Source organism: Lipotes vexillifer, unplaced genomic scaffold (assembly GCF_000442215.2).
Source record: "Lipotes vexillifer unplaced genomic scaffold, Lipotes_vexillifer_v1.1 scaffold42, whole genome shotgun sequence".
In the NCBI taxonomy this organism is placed as follows: Eukaryota; Metazoa; Chordata; class Mammalia; order Artiodactyla; family Lipotidae; genus Lipotes; species Lipotes vexillifer.
Genome location: NW_006783436.1, coordinates 1,397,949 through 1,408,412, shown reverse-complemented (window position 1 = coordinate 1,408,412; position 10,464 = coordinate 1,397,949). Strand labels below are relative to the sequence as shown.

At 36.0% G+C, this 10,464-nt stretch overlaps 1 protein-coding gene across 1 annotated transcript in view; it reads right to left on the bottom strand.

Moving 5' to 3' along the window:
- Positions 1-10,464, bottom strand: part of SCFD2 (sec1 family domain containing 2) — a 404,625-nt gene that overhangs the window by 330,926 nt on the left and 63,235 nt on the right. The gene's annotated exons all lie outside the window — the stretch shown is intronic.

Here is a 10,464-nt window from a genome sequence, read left to right as displayed (position 1 = left end):
CCAACAAGGGAAGGGACACAAAAGGGAGGGGCCCCCGTACCGGAAAAAAAAAAAAAAAAAAAATGTCTTCAATTCAGGGACTTCTCCGGTGGCGCAGTGGTTAAGAATCCGCCTGCCAATGCAGAGGACTTCGGTTCGAGCCCTGGTCTGCGAAGATCCCACATGTCGTGGAGCAACTGAGTCCGTGCACCACAACTACTGAGCCTGTGCTCTAGAGCTCACGAGCCACAACTACTGAGCCCACGTGCCACAACTACTGAAGACTGCGTGCCCTAGAGCCCATGCTCCACAACAAGAGAAGCCACCCAATGAGAAGCCCATGCACCGCAACGAGGAGTAGCCCCCGCTCGCCACAACTAGAGGAAGCCAGCGCAGCAACGAAGACACAACACAGCCAATAAATAAATAAATATTCTTTTAAAAAAAGAATGTCTTCAATTCAAAAACATAGTTAAACTTTTTACCCAGTTAGCATTTTCCTAGCTCAGACTTGGACTCAGTGACCATATTTACATAACACTACCTTCCCACATAAGACATGAGATCCAAAGGAACAAATGGATATATTTCATAACAGGAAATGCCAACAGAACACTACCTTGTGAATCAGCAATTATCCACCTTTGCTGCTCCATTCTGTTCCCCTCTATATACCTTTTTCTTACACACACAAACCATTAACACTTCCTTATATATGTCATGAAAGCAGGGGGGTTTTTTGGTAAAAATTCATAACATGTTAATTGGAATTCAGTAAAAGAGTACTTCACACAAATGCTTTAAAATATAGGCTAATGACATTTTTTAAATATAAATTTAATCATAATCTTACATAAAACAAGTCATAATCAACTGACTGACTACCAAAAATGCTATACTGTGAGGCTAACAACTTGAAAAAACTTCTCAGTTCATATCAACTAAAACTGCAAGCAACTAGAACCAGGTGTTGAAAAAGTAATAGACAGAACATTTATTCACATTTCATATTACCAAAAAAAAAAAAAAAAAAACTTGTCAGGCAGATTTACCTGGTGATTTTAAAATGTCAACCCAAGAAGGCTTTGCAACACATTTTTTTAAAGTCCTAAAAACAAGGGTTATTTTATAGCAAAACTGCATAATACATAGCAACTCTCTGAAAAGGGACAATTTTGAAATTTGAAAAATAGTTTTCAAGTAAGAAAATCTATTAGGCTTTCTTTTTCTTTTTTATAGTTTTTAAGGAAGTGAAATGGACTTCTGATTTCAATTTAGTTAAGAAACAAACACAAAACTTTAACAACCATCAGTTCTATGTATATTTTGAAACTTATTGAAATAGAATTATCTCTTGGGAGAAAGGGGACATATTTAGAAAATAAAAGGATTTAATATATTTATATTGTCTATGATCCTTACAATATTGAATTCCATTGTATTCAAATGAATTATGGAACTTACACTTCCATTTATTATGTACATTTGATAAACTATAACTTTCTGAACCTGTTTTGTGGCTTGGTAAGATATATTTAAAATATCTACACATATATGATTCTTTGTTGATTTTCTAAAAAAAAAAAAAAGTATTCTGTCAGTGCTAGATTTGATTTAATCCCCAATTGTGTCTTAATGGTAGAAAGTAACCCTCAGAAATTTTGTCTAAAATAGCATATTTAGCTACTAAATGTTTTCTTAAAAAAAAAAAAAAACTCTATAACAAATAATAATACTGTCATTGCATTCTTTTTTTGTTTTTTTTTTTGTGGTACGCAGGCCTCTCACTGTTGTGGCCTCTCCCGTTGCAGAGCACAGGCTCCGGACATGCAGGCTCAGCGGCCATGGTTCACGGGCCTAGCCGCTCTGCGGCATGTGGGATCTTCCCGGACCAGGGCACGAACCCGTGTCCCCTGCATTGGCATTTTTCTTGATGAGTCTGGCTAATGGTTTATCAGTTTTGTTTATCTTCTCAAAGAACCAGCTTTTAGTTTTATTGATCTTTGCTATTGTTTTCTTTGTTCTATTGCATTTATTTCTGCTCTAATTGATTATTTAATTAATTTATTTATTTTTGGCTGCATTGGGTCTTCGCTGCTGTGCGCGGGCGGGCTTTCTCTAGTTGCAGCAAGCGGGGGCTACTCTTCGTTGCGGTGCATGGGCTTCTCATTGCAGTGGCTTCTCTTGTTGTGGAGCACAGGCTCTAGGCACATGGGCTTCAGTAGTTGTGGCACATGGGCTTCAGTAGTTGTGGCACATGGGCTCTAGAGCGCAGGCTCAGTAGTTGTGGAGCACAGGCTTAGTTGCTCCGCGGCACGTGGCATCTTCCCGGACCACGGATCAAACCCATGTCCCCTGCATTGGCAGGTGGATTCTTAACCACTGCGCCACCAGGGAAGTCCCCAAAGTTATGTTTTAAGACATGTATTTCCAGAAATCAAATATCAGCATTTCATTTTTCTCCTTTTTAATTTTTCTAATATAATAAAGGCAAAGTATATTAAAATATTTATATATAACATATTCTGTTAAAACTCTGGTTTATTAACTCACACATAACTGGCAAACATGAATAATTTTAATATTACACAAAAATATCTATTCATTTGTCATTTTTTCTCATTTTAACATTTTGTGCCACCAAATAAGAGCAGCTGAACAGAAAGTAAACAAACATAGCTGAACTCTGCAAGCCACAAGAGGAGCTGAGCACTGATTACATTCCTAGTTCTTCTTGGCTCTGCTTGGCCACGTGCACTGTCTTGGAAGTGCTTCCTGTTTGGTTCTCCCTGACCTTTAGTGCATTTTGCTTTTGCCTCCATAACCAAACAGCCTCAGCTCCTCTTTACATTACCTTCCAGTGAGCTACCTTCAACTCTTTTGTTCATATAAAGTCCCATATATGCGGTAACGTTTCTTTCTTTTTTTTTTTTTTTTTTTTTCACTTACTCGCGGTCCTCATCATTGTCTTCACCCAAAAAATGGCTGTCTAAGTTGTTCTGGGATTAATATAGAATAATGTATGTCAAAGTATGTGGAAATAATAAAACAATATACATTATCAGGCACTGCTGTTGAAGTATATTGTTACTGATTATTCATTGTTACTATCTTTTTGATCTTACACTTGTTCAACTCATTTTGATAGAAGGATAATGGAAACTGACTCGGTAATCCTTTTATTCTCTCTTCTAGTTGTCCCTGGTGAATGCTATAGTAGCTGAAGGATAAATGTTAGTGAGCAACATTAGATATATAAATTACCAGTTTATTTTGTATGTCAATTTCATCCCTACTCTACCATAAGAAAAAGTTACTAAAGGAAGAGTAAAAAAAGAATAATATTAATAAATATAACCCAAGGCATTTATTGTTTTACTACTAATTGATTAGAAAATAATTGTGATGTATCTTTTACTGGACACGAATATACAATTTTAACCTTTACACCATTATTATCTTTCCAATTATTAGAAAACAGAATATATTGACATCTGGACCTTCCATGCAACTCAGACAATTGGTGAAATGTTATGAAGATGATAAAGATTCTAGAATTGAAAGAAACTAGTGGGTAGTTACATAATATTCTCATGAGTAGAAATCAATAAAAATATATTCAATATAAAATTGTTCATATATTCAAACAATTCATGAAAAGCTATGACCCCATTTTATAGAATCAATATCAACAGTTTGTCCTTTTTTTTTTTTTTTTTTTTTTTTTTTTTTCAGCTGCTCCGCGGCATGTGGGATCTTCCCGGACCGGGGCACGAACCCACGTCCACTGCACCGGCAGGCGGACTCTCAACCACTGCACCACCAGGGAAGCCCTGCTAGTGATATTTATTTTATCACGAGCCCTGATAACTAGTATGTGATTTTGCCAAACAAGTTTTCCAAGAATGCGTGTAAGTTATAGCAAAAGCACTTATACTAATATGTAGACAATGGTGGCAACTCTACTAATATTAAACTGTTGGTTGATGGGCAGCACTGTCGGAAAATTTCAAATGTTAATTCAACAGTTGGCACAAGAGAGCCAGAATCTTGTGTACAAAAGATGGTTTCGGAGTTTTGTAAATAATGTACGAAAGGTTCAGAGGGTAGCATGAACACATCGGCTTACATCCTCTTCTCATTTCATCAGAAAGACAAAAAGGAATTAAAAAGGGAAAGGAACACACAACAAAGAGATCGTGAGATAGTCCATAAGCAGACAAGACTTCAAGCACTTTTCCTCCCCATCTGCTGGTTATCTTTGTAACTTACACTACATACTTAAACTTTCTTCTTTGTTCTGTCAACTACAGATGGTATGCTATGGCTTTTCGTCTTCTAAGCAGAGGATATTAGTTCCCCTTACCCTTCCCTCTACTTTGTATTTCCCCCTTTCATCTTCCAAATCATCTGTACTTTTATTTTCATCCGGTCAAGACTGATAGCATTTATATTTTGTTTTGTAACCATAATTTAGTCTAATGTGTTTTTTCTATAGCATGATTCGAAAACTTCAAAATTAGTCAGTAGTGTTTGTATCATTATAAACTATGTAACTATTAATGACAGACCCAATGTACAAGCTATGATTACATTTCCTTATGCATAGAATACACTTGGGTCCTAGAATGCGTATGGGCTTTTTCTGAGGGGGCAGGGGAGAAGCATTTCCTGCTTTAATCAAAGTTGTAAACTCTCCTAATTTCAAATACACTGTCTTATCTTTGAAGTCGGTGTTGTGTTGTGTTGTTTGTTTTTTTAAAATTGAGGTATAGTTGATTTGTGGGGTTTTTTGGGGTTTGTTTTCCCCTGCCTGAATACTTTACTACCAAACTCCTTCATTCCCCTGTTCCATCATGGGCAGATTGTTCTTTAGGCCTTTTTGCACAGTCAGCAGCCTGGAACGCCTTTTATTGCTCTCCTCTATTGGAACACCGCTTCGCTAAATCCCTGATTTTTCTTTCCTGCTATACTGCCTTGTTTCGCTGGACACCCTCAAGTAACTTCCTCAGAAAAGATGTGTGGAAAGCAAAGTTCTCTTATCTCTGAAAAGGCTTTTTCTTGCCCTCAAAGTTTAATAACGGTTTATCTAGATCTACAATTCTAGGTTGAAAATAATGCATTGCTTCATTATCTTCTGGCTCAGCGTTGCTCATAAGAAATGTGTGCTAGTCTCATTCTTGTTCCTTTGTAGATAAGCTTCTTTTTTCCATCTTGAGGTCCATAGGATCCTCTCATTCTCTTGTAACTCTGAGGAGTCACAGTGATTGTGTCTAGTTTAGAGGGTTTTTATTCTTTCCACTTGCTTTTCAGTTAAGCCTATTCTATATACTTGATATGTCTTTCTTCACATCTGGGAAAGTCTTACATTCTTTCTTCGCTAGTTTCCTGTCCTCTGCTTTCTCTCTCTTTCTGAAACTTCTAATAGCTCTTGGGCCTCCTGACTTGGTTCTCTATATCTTTTACCTTTGGTATCATATTTTCAATGTCCTGTTCTTTCTACATTTTAGGAAATTTTCTTGATTTATCTTTAAACTTTGGCTGAATTTTATTTTTATAATAATATCCTTATTTCTATGAGCTTTAACTCACATACCATAAAATTTACCCTTAAAATGTACAATTCACTGATTTTTACTATATTCACAGAGTTATGCCACCATCACCACTATATAATTTGAGAACATTTTCATCATCTCAAGAAGAGAGCCTACACTCAAATTTCCCCAGTTACGAAAAAGATATACAGCTATAAATCCATACATATTAGAATACAGCCTGAATAAAATTTTCAGTTGGGAGATATAAATGTACTTAGTTATACTAGGAAACTGAGAAATAGCAGAAATGAGAACATTCAGGTAATTATAGCTATAACAGAATTCTGGCTTTTTTATATATAATAATACTATGGTCATGCACTAAAAAAATTTTTTTAATTGAAGTAACAGAGGAATAGAAGAGTACTAAATCATGCAGCAAAACAAACAGTAAAAATAAACTTCCTCCCCCCCCACCCACCAAAGGCTTTGCCTAGAGTATGTGACAAGGCACTGCAGCAAAGAGGGGCCATCTGCCCAGAAGATACAACCAATTTCAGACTCAGAAGCCTCAGGTATAATGGAGGTGAAAAGTGAGGGGTATAACATAAAGTAAAGCTTACACAGTATGTAGTTCTGTTCACTGTTACACACACATCTATCCACGTAACCACCACCCAGATCAAGGTATGGAATATGTCCAAAACTCTAGAAGATTCCGTCAATACCTACCTAGTCAATAAGCTCACAACAGCAAACTATTACTTTTAACTATCTCAACACAACTCACTTTTTTGTCTGCTTTTGAACGTCATATAAACAGAATTATACAGATGTACTATTTTATATCTAGCTTTTTAAAATTCAACATCATCCAAAATCTCAATCTTTTTTTTCTCACTGTGTTTCATTGTTCTATATGACTATAATAGTTTCTCTATCCATTCTACTTTGAAGGATATTTAGGTTTTATAGTTCAGGGCCATTATAAATAATGATGCTATGAACGTTCTACTACATACCTTTTGGTAGACTCATTTCCATTGGATACATGCCCAGGTGTGAAACCACTGGATCAGTGTACACTTATCTAAAGTTGATACTGCCAAATAGTTTTCCATGGTTGTATCAATATAACCACACATTTTAAATATGATCAAACTTAACATAATTTTTAAAGTATACATACAATGTTTAAAACCTTGCACAACTGTATAATTAAGTTTCCTTCATGGTATTTCACACTGGGTAGTCAAAACTCTAATAGAGAGAGAGAAAAAAAAAGTCACAATGGAAACCACATTGCCATACTCTTAGTATGCACCTTTATTTTATTTTTCTCGTTGTTTGTTTACTTGCTTATTTACTTACTTTCTTACCTAATTACATAGAAAAGCCTGGAAGGCAAGATACTGATTTCAGAGCAAAGTTTACATTGAAGAGTAAGATGACAGGGAGGGGGGATAGACAATTACTTTTTATTTTACTAATGTTATGATATGAATTTTAAAGACTATTTTACTTTTTAAATAGTCTCTTGGTTCTGATATAAAATAATGTCTGTTTCATGTGGAATGAACAGACCAGTATTTTTCTCTGGGAAATTTGAGTCTATTACTATCACTGATTTGTACAATGGATGAAGCATTGGCTTTCAACAGAAAAAGAAATATAAGAGTAATAATAACTGTCAGTTTCCCACCTCTACTGAGGTCAAAGGACAAAGAAATATGGTTAACATGCAGGTGGAGAAATTTAAGTCAGACATGGGAAAAAAATTCCACGATCGTGATGACTATTAGGCATTGAAACAGGTTATTAACAGGGGGGAAGAGGGAAGACAGTATAAATCTTCTCCCGTAGGGATTTGAAGGGCAGTATATACAGCCATCTGTATAGTGAAACTTGGATAAAACCCAGCTGGGAATTGATGTCCATTTTTTTAACACTATGAATACTGATGAAGGATATCCTGGGATATCCTTTAAACAATAGATGTTTCTTGTTACACAAATTTTTGAGCTCTGTAGTATTACAAAGACAGAATAAGAAAGTAATGTGAAAAGATCATTTTAATTATATGAATCAATTCAATCAAATGGATTCAAAATTGAGAAATCTATTGCAAGATATGTTTTCAGGATAGTACAGAATAAAGTATAACTGCTGCAAGACCATAGGTCACAAATAGAAAATAAACAGCTCTCCCTGAAATTTTTACAGAAACAGTGAAATATAAAACCACCAGAAACATTTAGGGTTTGGCTTTCTTTGGAAATGCAGCCTTCCTGAGGCTAAGTTAAACACTGCATCAGTGTTTATAAACTCAGCAGAGAGCACAGAAAGGAACAGATAGATTACCCCTGTTATCTAAGGGGCAGATTACCAGCCTGCCAGGTAAGGAGCCTTTCCTTGGTGGGTCTACCCTGACTTGGAAAGAATAGCCTCCAAGTAAAGCAACTCCCACCCCACAGCAATGGATCTTCCCTTGGGGTTTTTAAACTCCTAGCCCATATTCTCATATGTTGGGGATCCCTTCTGTTGAGAAAATATAAAGATTAATAAGAGGAGGAGGAGAAAAAATGAAGAAAAAGATGCACCAATTAAAGTTAAAAATATAGAGCCAGAGGGCAGATGCTTGAAGATGGGATATTAGAAATTCAGATTCCCATTTTGTAGATGGGGAAACAGAGAAACAGAGGCAATTCGGGTTCTGTTTTAGGTGATGAAGTGTAAGAAGGAAATATGTGCTTAGTGACCTTAAGGCTTTCGGGCACTATTAATTATTAATTCAATAAAAACTCTTTCTGTCTCTTTCTCTAGATTCTCTTCTTCAAGCCCCTAAACGGATGTGTTCCTTACGACTCTGCCTTCAACCCTCCTCTCACTCATTCTACTTTCTTTTCCTGGATGATCACCCTTACGTTATATTTCCTTTAGAAATTCACTACTTAGGCTCCAACATAATCACTATGTAACTAAATCCCCAATCTCCACTTTCACTTCTGGAAATCATTACTCTAGTCACATGTTTTCCAACTAAGATGATCAGGAAGCAATCATACAGGCAATGTAATTCCACCCCTAAATCTGGTAGAATACTCTTCATATGCAATTGTATGACCATTGGTCATTATTTTTATAATGTCAATTTTCTGCCCAGGAGACAGTAAATAATTTTATCATGCTATATCCTCCTTTTACAGAACACGCTGAATTTCACAAACATTTATATGTTACATAATAAATCATCTCATCTAATTGTCGGGTTAGCAGACAATAGAATCCCCATTTTGAAGACAGGGAAACAGATTCAGAGAAGTTAATAAACTTGTTCATTTGAAAATAAGAGTATTTTTTCATGTTTCCTATCCCCTACAAGGACCTAATTATATACTATGAACACATAATAAATACCTTTTAAATGAATGAGAACAATTGTCTATTATGGCTAAATCTGGATAATGTATAGAAAAAATTTCAATGAGTTTTCCCCCTTCTACTGATTCCAATGATCTCTAGAAAACTGTGCTAATCTTGGACCCTGGAGAATATGATACTCTTTTAAATAATGATTCTCGAAGGTGTTCCATGGACCCCTGGGTCCTTGAGGCACTTTCAGGTAGTCAGAAAAGTCAGAACTATTTTCATACTAATACAAAGATGCTACTTGATTTTGTTACTATCTTGTGTTTGCATTGATGGTACAAAAACAGTGGTGGGTAAAAGTGCCAGTGCCTTAGCACCAATCAAGGCAGTGGTACCAAATTATACGAGTAGTCAGTTTCACTTTCAGAATGGCCATGATGAAAAAGCAAATGTTACTAATTTTATCAAATCTCAACCCTTAAGAAAACATCAATATTTTGTGTAAAGAAATGGGAAATATACAAAAAGCACTTCTGGGGCAACCAAAGTATCAGTGCAACCATTGCCTCAAGGAAAAGCACTGATGTGATTACTTGAGTTGTGAACTGCTGTTCACACTGTTTTAATGGCATAAAATTTTTACCAAAAAGACAACTGAAAAAGTATGGTTCTTCACACATTTTTTCCAACAAGTAAATGAAGTGAGTCTGTCACTTCAAGGAAAACAATTAACAATTTGTATTGTCAATATCGAAACTCAAGTTTTCATGTGAAATTATAATTTTGGAAAACTTGTATCTGCCCCTATATCTTTACATTCCTATACTTAAAGATTTTCTAATGAAATCAGTGGTGATATTGACAAATGTGGCTTTGTTATATTGTATAATATATGTCAACATTTCGAAAATCTGCATAACTTAAAGAACCAATATTGCCCAAGGGATAATGTACAATGCTATAAAATAAGATGTGCATGAAACAGCCACTCAGGGCTTCCCTGACTGGCGCAGTGGTTGAGAGTCTGCCTGCCGATGCAGGGGACGTGGGTTCGTGCCCCGGTTTGGGAAGATCCCACATGCCGCGGAGCAGCTGGGCCCGTGAGCCATGGCCGCTAAGCCTGCGCGTCCAGAGCCTGTGTTCCGCAACGGGAGAGGCCACAACAGTGAGAGGCCTGCGTACCGCAAAAAAAAAAAAAAAAAAAAAAAAAAGCCACTCAAAGTGCAAGAGATACCAATGGGTTTTAATGTACCAGAGTATGGAAAATTCAGCAATATGGTTTCATATTCCACATTGCAATTAACCTGTAAGAAATTACCTCTTGTAAACCTGGTGTAGTATCAAAGAATATCTGCAATTTTCTGGAAAGTTATTAAAATACTCCTCCCTTTTTCAACTACGTATCTTTGTAAGGTCAGCTTTTCTTTATATACTTTATTCAAAATAATGTATCACAACAGATTGAATGAAAAAGCAGATATGAGAATACAGCTGTCTTCTATTAAACCAGACGTTAGAGATGTGCAAAAATGTAAAGTGGTACCACTCTTTTCCCTACATTATTTTATTTGAGAAA